An 18,005-nucleotide genomic window follows, 5' to 3' on the forward strand; every position below is an offset into this window, starting at 1 on the left:
TTTAAAAGGAACCGTTTGCATATTATTTGACCTTAACTTACTTACTGCTAAATGTAATGTTTTGTTTCAAGCATTTTCTCAAAAGAAATATATGCAAGAATAAAATACTACAGTATGTAAAAAGCTTATTTATTTAATAAAAGGTTACATGTATTTTAAAATACATGTACCAGAACTTTATGCATCTGCACAAAATATAAAATGATTCCTTCAAACCTGTTTTCAATATACTGAAGTCAAATGAATCCAGGTTTGCTAGATATTTCAAGGATAACGCTACTGTATACCCTATTCCTAATCTATGGAATCAACACAAAGGTATTATACTGTAGCAATAATATAAATACAGGGATTAAATCTTACAGTAAATGCTGTGTGTTTGATTTAGAATTCACTTAAACAAACAAAAATGTTGCCATTTTACCGACTGCTTTTATAGTAATACAGCAGGGAGGGGGTTAATATCCTCCCTGCTAAAAACATGTGAAAATGCACACCGGTTTACTGTTTAATTAGTTATCCCCTGCATCTGGTGTTAATTGTAAATTAGAGCCAAGTGCAGGGTATTTATAGAGAGCAGCCAGTCTGTTCGGGACTGCTGGTGTGTGAGGAGCCCGATCGTAGGTGTGAGCAATCGTAGTACAAGGTAGAGTGTGAAGACCTTGTGTGTGTTTTCGTGTTGACAGGTAAACGGCTTAGCCGTCCGTGCGAGGTAGATTACGGCTTGTGTTAGTTAGTGCTCCAGGTAGGAGCTAGGTGTTTGTTTGTTTTGTTTAATTTTTGATTGGTTTATTAAAAGTGCACTCAGTTTTTTAAAATCCATTCACTGTTTCAATTTTCTGGTTCTTAAAGGGGACCCAGACTGTGTTAAAGTCCCCGTGTGTTTGACACACCTACACACCATACACATATATATATATATATTTATTTATTTATTTATTTATTATATATATATATATATATATATATATATATATATATATATATATATATATATATATATATATATATATAGTGCCTTGCAAAAGTATTCAGACCCCTGACCAATTCTCTCATATTATCGAATTACAAATGGTACATTGAAATTTCGTTCTATTTGATATTTTATTTTAAAACACTTAAACTCAAAATCAATTATTGTAAGGTGACATTGGTTTTATGTTGGGAAATATTTTTAAGAAAAATAAAAAAAACTGAAATATCTTGCTTGCATAAGTATTCAACCCCCACACATTAATATTTAGTACAGCCACCTTTTGCAGCAATAACAGCTTTAAGTCTTTTGGGGTAAGTATGTACCAGCTTTGCACACAGTGTCGGAGTGACTTTGCCCATTCTTCTTGGCAGATTTGCTCCAGGTTGTTCAGGTTGGTTGGACGACGCTTGTGGACCGCAATTTTCAAATAGTGCCACAGATTCTCAATGGGATTGAGATCAGGAATTTGACTGGGCCACTGTAGGACATTCACCTTTTTGTTCTTGAGCCACTCCAATGTTGCTTTGGCCTTGTGCTTGGGATCATTGTCCTGCTGAAAGGTAAATTTCCTCCCAAGCTTCAGTTTTTTAGCGGACTGAAGCAGATTCTCTTGCAGTATTTTCCTGTATTTTGCTCCATCCATTCTTCCTTCAGTTGTAACAAGATGCCCAGTCCCTGCTGATGAGAAGCATCCCCACAGTATGATGCTGCCATCACCATACTTCACTGTAGGGATGGTGTGTCTTGAGGCATGGGCAGTGTTAGGTTTGCAGCATTCATAACGCTTTGAGTTTTGGCTAAAAAGCTCTATCTTTGTCTCATCTGACCACAAAACCTTTTCCCACATCGCAGCTGGGTCACTCTCATGCTTTCTGGCAAACTCCAGATGTGCTTTCAGATGGTACTTTTTGAGTAATGGCTTCTTTCTTGCCACCCTCCCATACAGGCCAATGTTATTCAGAGCTCTTGATATGGTTGACTGGTGCACCATTACTCCACTCCCAGCCACTGAACTCTGTAGCTCCTTCAAAGTGATTGTTGGCCTCTCTGTGGCTTCTCTCACAAGTCTCCTCCTTGTTTGAGCGCTGAGTTTTGAGGGACGGCCTTTTCTTGGCAGTGCCTGGGTGGTGTGATGCAGCTTCCACTTCCTGATTATTGATCCAACTGTGCTCATTGGGATATCCAAACACTTGGATATTATTTTGTACCCTTTCCCTAATCTATGCATTTGTATTACTTTATCTCTAACTTCTGTAGAATGCTCTTTGGTCTTCATTTTCCTTCAGAATCACAGCCTTACCAATGATCCTTTTTATCCAGAAAATGACAGCAACTTTAATGGTTCACAGGTGGAGGCCAATGGTAAGGTAATTGTGTCCTCGTTAGGGCAATTTCTTTCATCGGTGCAAACTGGGAGCTTCCACAGCACAGGGGTTGAATACTTATGCAAGCAAGATATTTCAGTTTTTTATTTTTCTTAAAAATATTTCCTAACATAAAATCAATGTCACCTTACAATAATTGATTCTGAGTGTCAGTGTTTTAAAATAAAATATCAAATAGAACGAAATTTCAATGTACCATTTGTAATTCGGTAATATGAGAGAAATCCTTGAGGAAAACCTGCTTCAGTCTGCAAAAGACCTAAGACTGGGATGGAGATTCACCTTTCAGCAGGACAATGACCCCAAGCACACTACCAAAACGACACTGAAGTGGCTTAAAAACAAGAAAGTGAATGTCCTAGAGTGGCCCAGTCAAAGCCTGGACTTGAATCCGATGGAGAGTCTGTGGCAAGACTTGAAGATTGCTGTCCACCAATCCACTGATCCCCATCCAACTTGACAGAGCTTGAACAATTTTGCCAAGAAGAAATGATCCAGATGTGCAAACCTGGTAGAAACTTACACCAAAAGACTCACAGCTGTAATTGCTGCCAAAGGTGGTTCTACCAAGTATTGACTCAGGGGGTGAATACTTATCTAACCAAGACATTCAGTTTGTTTGTTTGTTTTTTCTTTTTTTTTTTTATGTATCACAATAAAACATCTCTTGCCTCTTCAAAATGTTGAGTAGGTTGTGTAAATCAAAGAAAATAAAAAATCAATTTAAATGCATCAAGATTTCAGGTTCTACCACAACAAACTCTGAAAACACCCAAGGGGGGTGCTTATATATCCTATATACATATATATATATATATATATATATATATATATATATATATATATATATATATATATATATATATATATATATATATATATATATATATATATATATATATATATATATATATATATGTGTATGTATATATATATATATCATACACCACAACACACACACACAGATTATCTTATATATATATATATATATAGATCGCTACGATAGATATATATAAAACAAACAAAACAAGCAAACAAACATGGAATGTTGCGGCCATGTCAGACCCACTGTACTAGATGATGTACTACATGATGTGCAAGGAGAATACATTTTCAAAGGAGGAATACTTTATTTGAATTTATGTTGGCTGTTCCACTGCCAAAGTTGGAAATTGTTCGAGCTCTTGAAAAAAACCTTAAATCAGACACAAGTCGCCAAGCAACTTGGTGTTTCCCGTTCTGGTGAGTTGCTTCACCATTTTGTTAAATAATGTGCATGTCTTGTATGTTGCTGCTGCATTTTCTAACAATGTGAATTCTAATACGATTGGTTTCACAGTGCCTGACTTTGAGCGGGAAATGAATTTGAATTCCCCCTCAATTGAGCAGAGATCACCCTTTTAAGTGAATCTGAGTCCCCTCATTTGCTGCGCACTCTGATGTGAAACAAATATATTTCTAGGTTTCACACCTATCAAAATTAATCAAACTTGGGTGTTAACTGAACTCGAGTGCGAAATTCCTTGCTAAACAAACTAGGTATACAAAAGTAAACTGTTACATACCATTAAAGTACATTTTGTCCAATGAAGGGCATTTCCTTCTTATCAGGTTTACTCAGAGGCTGTGCAAGTTTAAAAGTTCACAGCAGTAATTTATATAGCCTCCAAAGCAGCACCAAGTGATTAAGTACTCCTTCTCTTCAAACAAGAGCTGTGATTACAGGGCAAGAACCTATTAGTGCCAAAAAGACATATGTAGAGAAGGCAGGGTTCAAGAAGAATCTTTGAGTTCAAAAACCTTAAAAGTGTGAGCTTGCAGTAAAGAGAAAAGCCTGCGACTTAGTGATTTAAAAAGTAAAACAATGCCAATATTTTAACAGTATGCCTGTCTCTTTGCATTAAGTCATCTCTACTCCAGCCTATACTCAGCAAGATACATGTAGTGTACTATAGACAGGTCACCTCATCTAACCCAGCAAACTGAATAGCTTGATTATCACTCTCTGGTGTCCGTGTCATGTACAGTACCTGCAAGAGGTACATGGTGTAACAAAACTGGGTTCCGATATTCAGATTGCTGGCTCTGTTCGGAAGTGCTTTGGGAACCTGATTGACGATAATTGTCTGCTTGAACATTCTGAATCGCAAAACAAAACAAAAAACTTGCTCAAATGTGCAAAACAAAAAGAGTGCCTACTGACAAAGTGCTGCAAATAACATTACGGTCATCCAAAAGTTTGGTCCAAAAAAGTAGCAGGGGGTTTCAGATTTTACTTTTTAAAACATAATTTTCCTCAGGAAGCACATACAGCACTGAAATATGTTCTCCTGCTAAAACATAGGCGTGTTTAACCAAGATTAGCAACAGCTTTGAACTGGCTTTCTAATTCTGCAGTTTCTAAAAAAGCCATTTTTACATCGAGAGATAATGGATATGGTGATGGATATAATGATGGTATGGTTGCTTTGGGTCTAGTGCTTACCAAGAAATCCCTTTGGACAAGACCTCAGACTGCTCTGCTTGATATTTACAGTAACACGGTTTGATACAGCACTGTTTATTGGCTCCTAACACATTAGCAGTACCACTGCCGTACACAACTGATATGACTAACACATTGTAATGAAAACCGCCTTAAAGAATTCACATCTCTTGGAAACTGTGCCTAATATGTATGCAAAATAATTACATTGCACCTGTAAAATTTAACATTAAAAACAGTACTGTTTGCCAATGTATACATTTCAATACAGATTAAAGTCTGAAAGAGTTTTTATACACAAAACTAACTTCAGTCTTTCACAGTCATTTGAGTCCACAGCCCTGGAACTGAGTATCAGGGACCCAGGTAAAACATTTGAAACCATCAATGTAATAACATACTCTAAAGTGGGACTTACAGGCATCAAGGACTTTCATCGATAGCTTCATTGACTTTATAAACTAGTATAACAGACTGAGACTCTTAATATAACTATTTTATAAAGTACATTACTTGATAGAAATCTGCTTTCTGAAAACTTGTGACATATCAGTCCTCACATGTACAGTAACTTGTAAAAAAAAAAAAAAAAAAAAATTATACTTTAACTCTCTCAGGAAAGCAAAGCGTACATTTTGGTAAAATTCTGCAAAAACCAAGATAAGGGTTTTTGACTTCAATGGATTATACCTTTAGAAGAGCTGCTAACAAAGATCGCTCTCACATGCCCTGTTAAATACCGTAAACAGCAAAGTGTAGACTGGATAGATTTAGCAGGAAACCAGCTGTGCAACACAGAGGGAACAATATTTATATCTCAAACAAAAATGTAATGACACTGACATCACTACACAACTCCAAATGTATAATAAATACTATACTGTAAAGTGTAGAGTATGCAGGCATAAACCTTCTCCATCTGGAAATGTTTTATATTTTGCATTTGAATGTTGGAATACATACAGAAATTTCCATTCAAGAGTACTATTACAGTAGGGCTCTATAAAACAGTATTTTCCACAGAAGAAAACAGTGCCATTTAGAATGGTTTAGAGATATTGGTGCTGTCTTTGAAAACATAATTTAAACAAAATAGCTGTATGACAATAAGAACTTTCTTTTTTTTTTTTTTTAAAGAGGTTTCTTAATTTAACACAGAAAGTTGTTTTACGGTTCCGAGTTTGAAAAGATAAAAAACTTAAAAACAATTTGACTATCCAGTGCATCTGTTTTTGTGTTTTTTTTTTTCCCTTGGACTTCCTTGACTATGAGTTTTTCTCTTCCTCCAAGACCCACATGTATTTGAATTTGAAGTGGTTCCAAGGATTTTTCAGTTGTACTTCAATAGGTAACCTACAAATACAGCCAAACATTTTGCATCACCTAGAATTTCAGGATTGAGACATAATTAAAAAAAAAAAAAAAAAAAAAAAAAAAAAAAACTACATGAACAGAATTTAGATATTTTAATTAACATCATGCAATCAAAGAAACTACTGAATTACATCGCACAAGTATACCGGAAGGCATGATAGTAGTACAGTATTTCATATTAGATTTTAAAATGTGTCAGTTTTTTGTAGAGTATATGGAAAACTATAAAGCGATATACAGAGGGGCACTGCGCGAAAGCTCGCTGTGTTGAAATCAAGGAGGAGAGTGTCCGCTCTCGTCTGAAGAGGCCGGGGTAGCCGTGAGGATGCCGGGAAGTAGGTCAGTTTAGGGGATGTTGATCCCAAACAGTATAGAGAGGGTTTGCATAGAGCAGTAGGTTCCTGGAGCAGGACGTTCCTTTTAGTGGGACTAGCACTTGTGTGGGAAACCTTTATTGCTAGCTTAGTTTTGTTTTCTTTATTAAATCTGGTGCTAGGATTACCATTGTTGGCACCCTAGCGTCAGGGCCTGTGTTATTAAATCTGCACGCCTGTGCAGCAGGTCAACATCCAATGCTGTGTGTCTGACACGTGACTATTCACCAACGACCCATGTATGTAACATCACCCTGTTACAGCTGTACATAACAGCTGTAGCCTGTTTATTAGCTCTTAGCAGGAACTATGATAAGTATAATGTAGTCGATTATTCAGTTCACATCTTGAAATGAAACACAAAACTGTTTCAAATAAAACATGTGAAGTATTTTGGGATTCATTTTAAATTAGATTTTTTCACTGTTCATCAAATCCTCAATGGTGTAAAATGAATTATAAAAAAGCAAACTATGTGTGGCTTTAAATTAAAAGGATGAAGCAATTATGCCAACCTAAAATTCTCTAATGAAATCCTGCTAGGGCTTAACCCAATGAGAGAATATTGTGGGTGGATCAATAATCAGTGGGTCAAGCCACAGCAAGATTTCATGAAGAACTTTACACTAAGCTAAACCACCTTGGACTGCTGTAGCTACTGTACCTATCGGTGCTTACCGTGGGTGTACCCCTTCATGTACAGTAATCTAGGGGGATTCCCTGGTGCTGTTCAACAAAATGTTTTAAACATGTACAAGTCAGAGCATTATATTTTATGTCCATGGGTAATGATAACAAAATAAAAAAAAAATGATTAACATCTAATCAGTACTGTAAATGTATACTCCATTTGAAATGTATCCTCTTGATTTTGTGGGAGGAGATGCACATTTGATGAACATCTTGGCTTCTTTTATGTACCACAGGTAACTGAAAATGATTTATTATTATACAAATGATGTCAACCAAATTAAACCTTGATATTTTGATTCCTAGGCCACTAGTTTCTTAGCTGGTGAAATGGAAGAAATTAGTAGAAACCAATGGTACCAAACAATGAATTCTAAGAATTTAAAAAAGAAGCATAGTAAACAGATGTTTTTACTGTTGCTTGAAATATCCAGCAGACTCATTGCATTGACTTTAATATGTTTTAATGGTATCTATAACATGGTAATATCCGTTAAGCATCTGGAACTCAAATGTTAACAATATGTTTAAATTGTAAAATAGCTGCCGCTGTACAGTTTTAGTTTTATGGACTGTCTATAATAGCCAGTTCTCCTTTATATATGTTCTACTTTTAAAAGATTAACACAATTATGGAATACTGTACAGCACATACCCTTTTACAAATACATTAGATACATGTTTTTGTAGTTGCGCTTCATACTCGTAAACGTGTTACAACACGCTGTGGTATTACTGTAGTATTCTAGAACTTATACTCTGTTTTTGATAGGGTAGTATAAAGAAAGTTTGCATTATTCAGAAGGTTTGGATTATGATAACCCAAGGTTGAAACACAAAGATAGCCAATAGCCCTGCATTCCAAGGTTTACAACACTGATGGATTAGCTTTCAGTCATTTAATGGGGGTATTGTGGTTCAGTATTAAACAGGCAGATAACAGGCAGTCCTTATCTGCTATGGACTCATTGTGACCTCAGGCAAATTAATCAAACCCGTGCTTCAGTTTTTCCATGTAATATTGAGGAGATCTCACTGCGCTATAATATTTGGGTTGTCCAGATACAAAGAAAGGAGCTGAACTTACCAAGATTAAGAACGGTAATAGAAGGAATGTAGAGAGCAGCCAGTATGCATGTTTCTGTGCAGGTATAACATTGGCTCCTTCACTTTCCTCACTGTAAAACCCTAAACCCTCTCACATCTGGGAATCATCAACCATAAACTTGAGCCCAGACAACAGTTAATATCCACCCCCACCAATATGCACTTACCAGCTAAAATCAGCAACATTGTGCTACTCAAAATGCACTGACGATAGACTTACACAGCATCACAGACATTATTAGTGCAAAATGTCCAGTCTCGCAATGAAAACTGCTGATTCAGTCATTTTTTGCAGCTGTTGGAAGATTCATGGAAAGGGGCTTCATGTTATTGTTCTACTGACCAAAGTTAAACAGATTAATTGGCAAGATTAACACATTTATCCTTATGTTTCAAACTTGGTTGGCAGTGACGGCAAATCTTATACCTAAAATAGTAGGATACTGTGTGTGATTCAGCTGATAAACACCTGAATTTTCAATTACATTTGTTTCTTCCAAAATTATCACATGATTGGTGCAATGAACTGGAAGAACTCATCATTTCCTGTTAGGGTATACAACAACAACCTCCCCATCTGTCTTCATCATCTTTTCAACACATCGTGCTTATCCATTAGACTGGTCATGCACTTCTTTGCTCAGAATGTATATGAACATTTATTTTCTTAGCTGTGCTGTTTACCCTATGCAGCAATGATTAAAAGTGTAACTGTCGCAAACAGAGGAAAAGAGTTAAATGGAAAGCCAACAGTTTTGTTCTGTTTGTTTCTTTAACATAAAGAAATCTACAACCATTTTGAAAAAAATATTTATTGGCAAATCAAATGTTGATTTTCGGCAACTACCCAAAGCACAATATAACTACTAAAGTTTGTTAAAATGATGTGTATAGCAGAAGTTAGTAAAAAAAAAAAGAAAAATTACTGTAATCACAGGGCAGCTTGAGATACTTGATGTGGTTTTGGGAAAATGCTACTTAAACTTTACAACAATAACAGGGCTTGAAATTAACACCGGCCATGTAGCAATTGCTGTGGTTGCCCTTCTCAATTTCCGCAAAGCCCATTTAAAATGTATGCCTATTCACGGTAATTATAATCGAAGTGCCCTTTCCGCTACAGCAACTAGACCAAATTAGGAAGTACTTGGATCAACATATAACATGATTACGTGATTTGGATGGTTAAGTCGCATCAGTGAAGGGAAAAAAAAATAACAAACACTTTTCAAGCACATGGATTACTGCTGCACGTTATTATTGCCATCTCAGAAAAGAGTCCTGAAAAAAAAAAAAGTAGAAAGCATTGCACCAACTGCAAAAAATAAACAAAAAAGGGTAAAACTTGATAATTTTTTTCAGGTCAGTAGTTTAGAAATGTTTAGATACTTATAATTGGTGTTCTTTAAGGTTAAAACATTCATATTTACTGTAACTACAGTAACTTGAATATGGTTCAACTGCTGTTATAAAATGGGTATTTTAAATACTCTATCCTGATTGGTCAAAATAGGTCACATGGGGGTGTTGATATTACAGCATATCACCATAGTACTTTTTTTCAAAATCAGGCAAATCTCTGGCAGATAGCCATACACCTAGAATTTAAAAAGAAAAAAGGCAGACATATTGGAATTTACCGCAATAAACGTGACCGACGAGATTTATGTAAATGATTGAACTTTTGGGAAACCGAAGTGTACATGAGATATTAAAATAACGTCTTTCTCACCCCTGTGAAGCTGTACTAGCACAAATCTGGTATGGATACCTCCTGGTACTACCCCGGATAAGAAAGGATGATAAAAACTTAAAAATAAAAAAATAAATAAAAAACGCACTATTGCAGGTCTTGTGAGGAAGGGTCGTGTGATTTAAAAGCAGTCTTATTTGTGCTGCGTGATTTAAAGGCAGACTCATTTGTGCTGTGTCATGATGAAAATGGGCAGTAATATTTTACTTTAAAATGTAATGAATAAACCAAGAATTACAAGTGTAACGAATCAAAACTGTACTTTCAGTGGCAATGTTCAGTTCAGCATCTGAAATCATTTTTTAATTAATGCATTTTTGGTTTTATTTTTTTGTGTTTTAAAGAACAATTTTTTCTAAGGTCAGGTAGAGGTGGAAGGATATTTAATAAAAATTACTTTTTTGTTAATTAAAACATGTTTTTACTGGGGCTTTTTTTGTAATGTTGGTTGATCCATTTTATATGGCACGTCAGGGTGTGGGATATACTCTAATACTATACTATATACTCTAATTAAAGCCACTTGGCTTCGCCTTGTGTCTTATAACGCACCCGGGGTGTGTGGCTATTACAGTATATCCACATCCCACAGTGCCTTATTGCTATTTATCCCATTATTTTACCTTCCTTATTTGTACCACAACGAAACCAAAAAAGGAAATACTTTTCTACATTGTTTTCTAGTGTTTATTATCATTATTTGTCAATCTTATGATCAAGATAAGTTTATGTTATTTCAGTTCATTCATAAATGCAACATAGCGTCTCATCACTTACAGTACATTACACACAGAAACAATATTTCTTTCTGTGGCTAATAATTACAAGGCTCTCGGGGTGCTATACCCACGTCCTTTACGCATGAAGGGTCTGTCGGGACATGGGTTTGCAGATGTCTGCATCCCCAGAAAGCACGTCAGTCCTCCTGACACATTTTTTAAATCGGTTCTAGATCCTTCCTTAAAACGGGTGCCACCAGTCCTGTAAAACGTCATAATGTACGTACATTTCTCTCAGAATGATTCAGTACATAACAAGATAATTAGCGAGTCATGCCACCTAGAGCAAGGGCATGACAAGACAAAACAAAAGTCTTGCCAACCTAAAATGACTGGGTCGCTATAATATACTGAACTTACATTCATGAAGAGATACGAGTTACATTTTTTGGGTACGTGAGTAATAAATTAGTGCTTGAGTAATTATAATTATTTTATAGTACTCTAACCCACCCTTAATATGTGCAAACTATTTAATAAAAACCCATACAGACGGATGATGAACCTGTATGTCATCAGCTTCTGTAAGAGGCAGGATTGTGTGCTGTGGTAATAGCCACTTTCCAGCTGTTGTAGGTTCGATTTTAATTTGGCTCAGTTTTTTTCATTGTATGGTTAACACAGGCAATTTGATGTACCAGGTTAAAAACTTACTGTGTTCAAATTCTATGCATAAAAAAGAGAGAGAGAGAGAGAGCTCTAGGATTCGAACCGCTTACTATGGAGTAAGCGACAGGTACAGTATACTCTACAAATTAGTTACATTACCACAGTACAACACTGCAGCTTTACAAAATTGGCAGAATGTTACCTGTTTAAAGTAAAACATTTCAAAGGCGGCTACAATAATGAGTCGGAAATTTTCCTTAGACAAAACTGATTTACAAAAAAAACAAATGTGCTACTGTAAATGTACAGTACATAATGTACACACATCACTCCACTGAACAGAACTGTTATAATAGGCTACAGTATCTAAGTTGAAAAGACTGACATGCTAGTTTTACTTCCTATGGTTAACAGTACATTTTTATATTTATTTTACTATACAATATGTGCCAAATGTACTTTTAATTTTAACTTTCATTCTACCACTTTAGCCCCACTTTAATTATTTTGTTCATTATTAAACCGTGCAACAATGCAGTTCACATTTCACCTCGCAGTACTGTGTGTTTCTTCCGGGTCTGACGTCACCATCAGAGCCTGCTTGTCACACACCCTTTGAAGTGTTTTGAAAGCTGTGGTTTTAAAAAGGTAACAGTGGGCCAGTCGTGAGTGCAGCCAGCCCTTACGTACCTTTCCATCTGAACTTCAAATGAACAGCTACTGTTGATGGACAAAAAACAGATCAAAGGATATAAGCAGTCATAATGCCGGTCCAGAAGGACAATAAAATACTAAAATAATGAATTACAACAAGCATCTAATACTACCAAGAACTGTACATTCATGGATGAGATTAAACCTCAGTAGTTTGCTTGTCCAAGTAAAAAGTACTTGAACGTTCAAACACTCTGCAATCAATAACAGAATTATATCCCTTTTACACAGACGAGTTATGATGTGGTTTTTTCCCTCTGAAAGTGGAACGCCCAGGGTGGAGAACAGCATTTTTAGTTGCGAGATAGCTTGAGCTGAAGGTTGTGATACTGGAGATATGAGGAGGAAATCATCTAAGAGATACAAGAGAAATGGTACGTGGTATTCGTTTAACAGCATCCAACAGAGTGAATTGAATATTTTGAGGCTGCTGCGGCAGCCAAAGGTTAACTGCATTGAAACATTATGTGGCTTGCCAGGAAATTCCGAATAGGTGTCTTAGAGAGGGATGGATGGGCATCACTTTAAATGTGTCTGTGATGTCGGCTTTTGCCAGCCATGCACCATGCCCTGCTATTTTATGAATTTAACGGTGTCTGAAAAAGTCATGTATTGTAGTGAGAACTCATCATGGGGGATTAGCGCATTAATGCTGCAGGTGGATTGACTGCGAGGTGCTGAAAGATAGATTATCAGACACTTCTTCCCTGATATTTTTCGTGCAGCTATGCCAATTGGGTTGATTCTGTATTCCGGTAATGGTGGGGAAGGGACGGGGCCAGTCATAAAGCCCTTTTCGATTTAGTTTTGAATTATGGTGGAGACGGCTTGTGGTTCCGAAGTGGAGGATCTGAGGTTTTTGCAAATGAAGAAGGAAGCAGGGAGGCTGGCGATACCCGTGTGGAAGCCGTGATGTAACCTGTTTATTAGGTGCTGTGTGAACTAATGGTCACAGTGCGAGTGGAGAGCTTCAGTGAGAGCGTCTGTGTTGATGGAAACTGTCAGTGCGGATTGTCATTTTTTTCTTTGCAGAGGGCAGATTATCCTGGAGTGCGTATCGCCGCAGAAATTTCATTTCAATTTCAATTTCATACTTGCACGAATCTGCAGTTGTAGTTAAAACAGGATGACCTGTTAAAGTTGTTACAAATTTGTCTTTCTCCAGCAAACTTAACAGATCGTCCATATTTGTCCCTGTTGTATGAGGCGGTGGGGTTTGCAGATGCATGGATCGGATTTGCGGCTGACAGTCTGTTACTGAAGTGAGGGGGGGGGGGGGGTCCTAGAAGGTTGGGTAGTGCTGGTGCCGGTGCAATGGCTGTTGTCAGGCAGAGGTTAATGGAGTGTGTTGTAGATGCACAGACCCCGCATGAGTGAGCCGGCAATCTGCCAAAGATCCGGTTGAATAAGCCATGATCAGATGTACTCCAGTTGATGATGATGTTGTCTGATGCAAGGAAGGCTGCTGCTTTGACTGAAAAACTTTTATGATACTCGTAAAACATTGTCCCTCCATATCTCAATGATAGTTTTACAACGTATGTTAAACATGGATCCAGCTCGGGGAAATGCAGTAAACAAAATGTCCCGGTACACTAAAAATGCTAAAAACTAACTTATTCCCCCAAAGTAAGATCTTTTAGCAGGTGGGGATCAATGGATTTTAAGGTGACCAATACGTCTTCGCAGTTTACCACCAGTCAATGAATTCGGATGTTGCAATGAGGATTGATACAAGATTAACATCCTCACCCTCAATGATTTGACGGCAGAGTGAAGCGGATATGGTGTTGCACCTGGTAACAGAGGTTGGCTGAAATCCTGCAGCAGTGGCAGATGACAAGCTGAATACTGATGTAATTTCTAGTACGTTGGTAGATGAGGAAGGAGTGCTGCTTGAGGGTAGGAGAGAGCTGAACCGGGCATCCATATCATCAATACGAGTATTTATGGTTGAGATGTTATCCGCAAATGGGGTTGCATAAATGCTTTAAAGTCCTTGAATATTTGCTGATGAGATATGCGAGTTCTGCTGCATTTGCTGGAGGTGGAATCTGTGTTTGGAGGTTTGAATGCAAGTCGGACAGGTTGATTTGTACTTGAGTTGGTGCTGTATTAGCCTCCATTGCTGGACCTGGAGCAGAGGCAGCTGCTGAAGTGTAGCTGGCCTGCTGGCCTCTTGGAGCTGCACGGCGGCACTTGGATGGCAGGGGTTAGATGAACTATGCCTTGACGCTTTTGCAAAGCATTAGGAATAGAGCCTCGCATTCTGCGTTCGGGGGGATTTGGATCTCGGAGTCACAGAGGGCTTTCAAGATCCTGGCGACTGGCCAATCTTTATAGATGAGTTGGTTTGGTGCTGGAGCCAGTCTTGGCCAGGACCCCTGTCGTTTTAGACAGGACAGCGCCACATTGGGGCTTGGTATTGCAGGTGAAAGATTGTACTGAACCAGCTGGGGCAGTAAGTTGCCTGTTGGAGATAGCTGCTCGGGCTGGATATCCTCTGACTCCGCCAAGGATTGATCAAACAGGTTGTCCATATCAATGTTTTGGATTTGAGATGCTACCTGGAGCTGACCTTGTATCCGAAACTGCACACATTGACTTGGCCAGAGTATTTGGGAAAGGCAGCAATGAAGCAGAATTGAGGTAAGGGCAGGAATCATAGGGAAAGAGGCCCTCTCCTGTGCCCCCTGAATTATGCCTTAGGGCTGACATATAAATCAACTGACATTCTTTATATAAGCCTCAATACCCATAAAATCTTCTCAATTATCTGGAAAAATGAAGCAGTCCTTCAACCATTATGCATGTGGTGAAATGAATGACATCTTTGTAAGAAAATGGAACCAAATATCAGTACAGAGCCTAGTGTAAGAAGTTCCAAACAGTTTACAGCATGGCATGAAAATAGTAAACATACTTGACTTAAACAATGGCATTTCAGTACAAACACTTCTTTTTTTTCCCCAAAAACAATATTATTTGCACATTCAGAAAGCAAGTACTTCAACCATGGCACTGTAAAGAATGCAAGCATTTCCTGTGGAAACTGTACGTTTGCCAACATTGTGCTCTTTACTGCAAAACATGGCATTACAAAGTCACTTTTTCATACACCACCTGCAGGTGAGATCACTGCTGTTTAATAGTTAAATATAAATCTTCACTTTACAGAATGTTATACAGCATTGTAAAATTAAAGAATGCTTTCTGGCAACTGCCTCCTACTGATAAATGGTCCATTTTGGAAAGATGCTATACTGTACCACTTTGCTACAGCAAGGTTCTTCGGGCCAGATTTACTAAACTCATGCCAGCCATAGTACAAAATACAACTTTTCTGGTTATAAAACCAAGAAGCAACATCTGAGCTATTAAATTAACCTGTTTTATTAATTTGGTAACATTTTCCACCCCCTTTTTACTGTATAAATCTTGCAAATTAAATAATGCAGTATAAATTTACTCAATGAGGACATATGGCCAATTATTTCTCATATTGACCTACAGAATATATGTACCTCTTTATAAATGAAGCCAAGCTTCATCATGTTCAACCCAACCTACAGCATGAATATACGGCAGTATTTTAAAGCAGCTAATTCTGAAAGCTATTTTTGGCAGAATTGCCACCAGATGTTTCAGTTTATAGAAGGAGTGTCACAAATGGCCACAGGATAAAAAGAAGAAAAAAAACAATCATGCTATAGGACTTTTTTGTCATGATACGCAATGGTCTTTTTCACGTACTAGAACCACGTCATCTCTCGTGTGTGTACCTCATGACATGATTCATCTGACAAACAAAGGAAAAGACTGCATATGTCAAACTCCACAGTCTTGCTGCAATAATTGGATGATGCCACCCAATTCATTGGTATGACTCCACAGACGTGAACTGTGATAAATATACCACAGAACAGATTACTGTACACATACTGTGCGCTTGCTGCCATTATTTGTTTGTGTATAAATTAGCTGGTAAATTCTTTGACAATATTACATTAGACATTATTTTCAAATAATATGGGGATAGAAAATAATGAGTCATGTTGCACAAAAGGAAACAATTGTTAGTGGTTCATTTGCTACATCCTTACACTCACTGAGTCACCCACAGGATCTGCACACTACCAGCATATCAGCAAAGTCAACCCTGGGTTCACCTAAACTATTATCAGTTACCTGGACCCAAGTATTAATCATTATGTATTTAGAATCCATAACTACATTAATAAATACAATTAGAAACTCAGTTTACAGTATATTTTTCTGCCCCCATAAAGAGCTAAAGAATACAGTTTGTTATGTGTTATTGTGAAGTGGATTTGTACAGCCACAGCTGTGTTGTGCAATTGGGTTCAGCAAGAACACTCCTCCAGTATAGGTAAAACCATGTGGTCAAAATAAATAAATAAATCAGACCCCTTGTTTGTGCACTGGGAATCCATCTGTTAACCCTTTGTACACAATGGCCTATTGATTTTTTCATTCGCCATCGCATGTGTGTCAAACTGTCTGCCTCTTGTTTTAAAAAAGAAAGAAAAAAAATCCTAGGTCTCATAATACAATAGCTCTTGCATTAGGCTATCACAGCCACAGTCTAACTTAAGTGGCAGCTAGAGTTATAACATTTTTGTCTTCTCTCATTCCGTCTACAATACAACAGCGTGTACTGCAAGCTATTTTTAAACCGCCCAAAGATAATAAAAACGTTCTGTATTTAAAGACTTGACATTTCCATGTTCAACATGACAGTTTTAAAGAGAATATAAACAATTCTGACATTAACCGCTTTTCATCAAAAGCTTGCGTAACAGTTGCGAAATAGAAAACAAAACATAAAATAAAATACACAGTACATTAAAAAAAGGCATACAGTAATGAAGAAAACATAAAAATCTAGAATGCCACCCAGGCTCAGCACCAAGCGCAATTTGCTCTTCGTTTTTCGTACATTTAAATATGCCTTAGACCGCTAATCTTTATTTTCAGTCTAAACATACCCCTACAGTAAACAGACCCACCGGGTGCCTCTCATGATGAAATTTCAAATGTTATCCTCATGAAAATTAGATATCCAAGCATAATAAGGGAAACAGGGCGGCGTTTCCCTATGATTGCTACACAGATGAACTGCATAGCACCACATTTAAACTTACAACAAATATATGTATATAATTAACATTATTTATTTATTAAGCAAACAAAACGTAAGGTCAGTTCATCGCTCCACATCCCAGATTCATTGCTTTGAAATGATTTGTAAACAATGCCAAAAAAACTAAATAAAAAAAAAAACGTAAATATTAAAAATATCTTTGATAACAAAAAATATTTTAATTGTTATCCTTACCTTTACAAATATATCTCACTCGGTTTTAATGGAAGTGGACTCAACCGGTTGTATTATTTGCCCCGACTTGCCTCAGCCTGACGCCTGTGTTCTGCACTGGTATAACGGAGCTGGATTTGGAACTAGGAGCTCAGTTTTCAGCTCATCTCAGTTTTCCTTTCCATACCGGAAGCGGAGCGCTCAGAGACCCTTTTCTCTTACATTCGAGGAAGTGCGGTTTCCTACCTCAAATGCACATGATTTCCTTTCTGCTATTATTCCCCTTTCCACATTGGAGTCGTTGAGACTCAATATAACGTGCACTGCAGTTTACACCATTTTGTTATGAAGGAAAACGGTAATGCGTATTTTTCCAGACATCGGTACAGTTAACATTTTTGTACTTTGTTGCAGTGGCGAT

General features: G+C 37.3%; 1 protein-coding gene across 4 annotated transcripts in view; it reads right to left on the bottom strand.

The window, feature by feature from the left end:
• The window catches only part of LOC121302539 (synphilin-1-like), a 47,992-nt gene extending 30,201 nt beyond the window's left edge, over positions 1-17,791 (bottom strand). For 2 of the 4 annotated variants that reach the window (XM_041232533.1, XM_041232539.1), the window contains exon 1: positions 17,606-17,790. The gene's annotated coding sequence lies outside the window, so the exon portion shown is untranslated. Of the gene's footprint in view, positions 1-17,605 lie in introns of all 4 variants that reach the window. The other 2 variants (XM_041232548.1, XM_041232557.1) reach the window with 2 other exon arrangements.
• Positions 17,792-18,005: the final 214 nt, after the last annotated feature.

Source organism: Polyodon spathula, chromosome 2 (assembly GCF_017654505.1).
Source record: "Polyodon spathula isolate WHYD16114869_AA chromosome 2, ASM1765450v1, whole genome shotgun sequence".
Taxonomy (NCBI): domain Eukaryota; kingdom Metazoa; phylum Chordata; class Actinopteri; order Acipenseriformes; family Polyodontidae; genus Polyodon; species Polyodon spathula.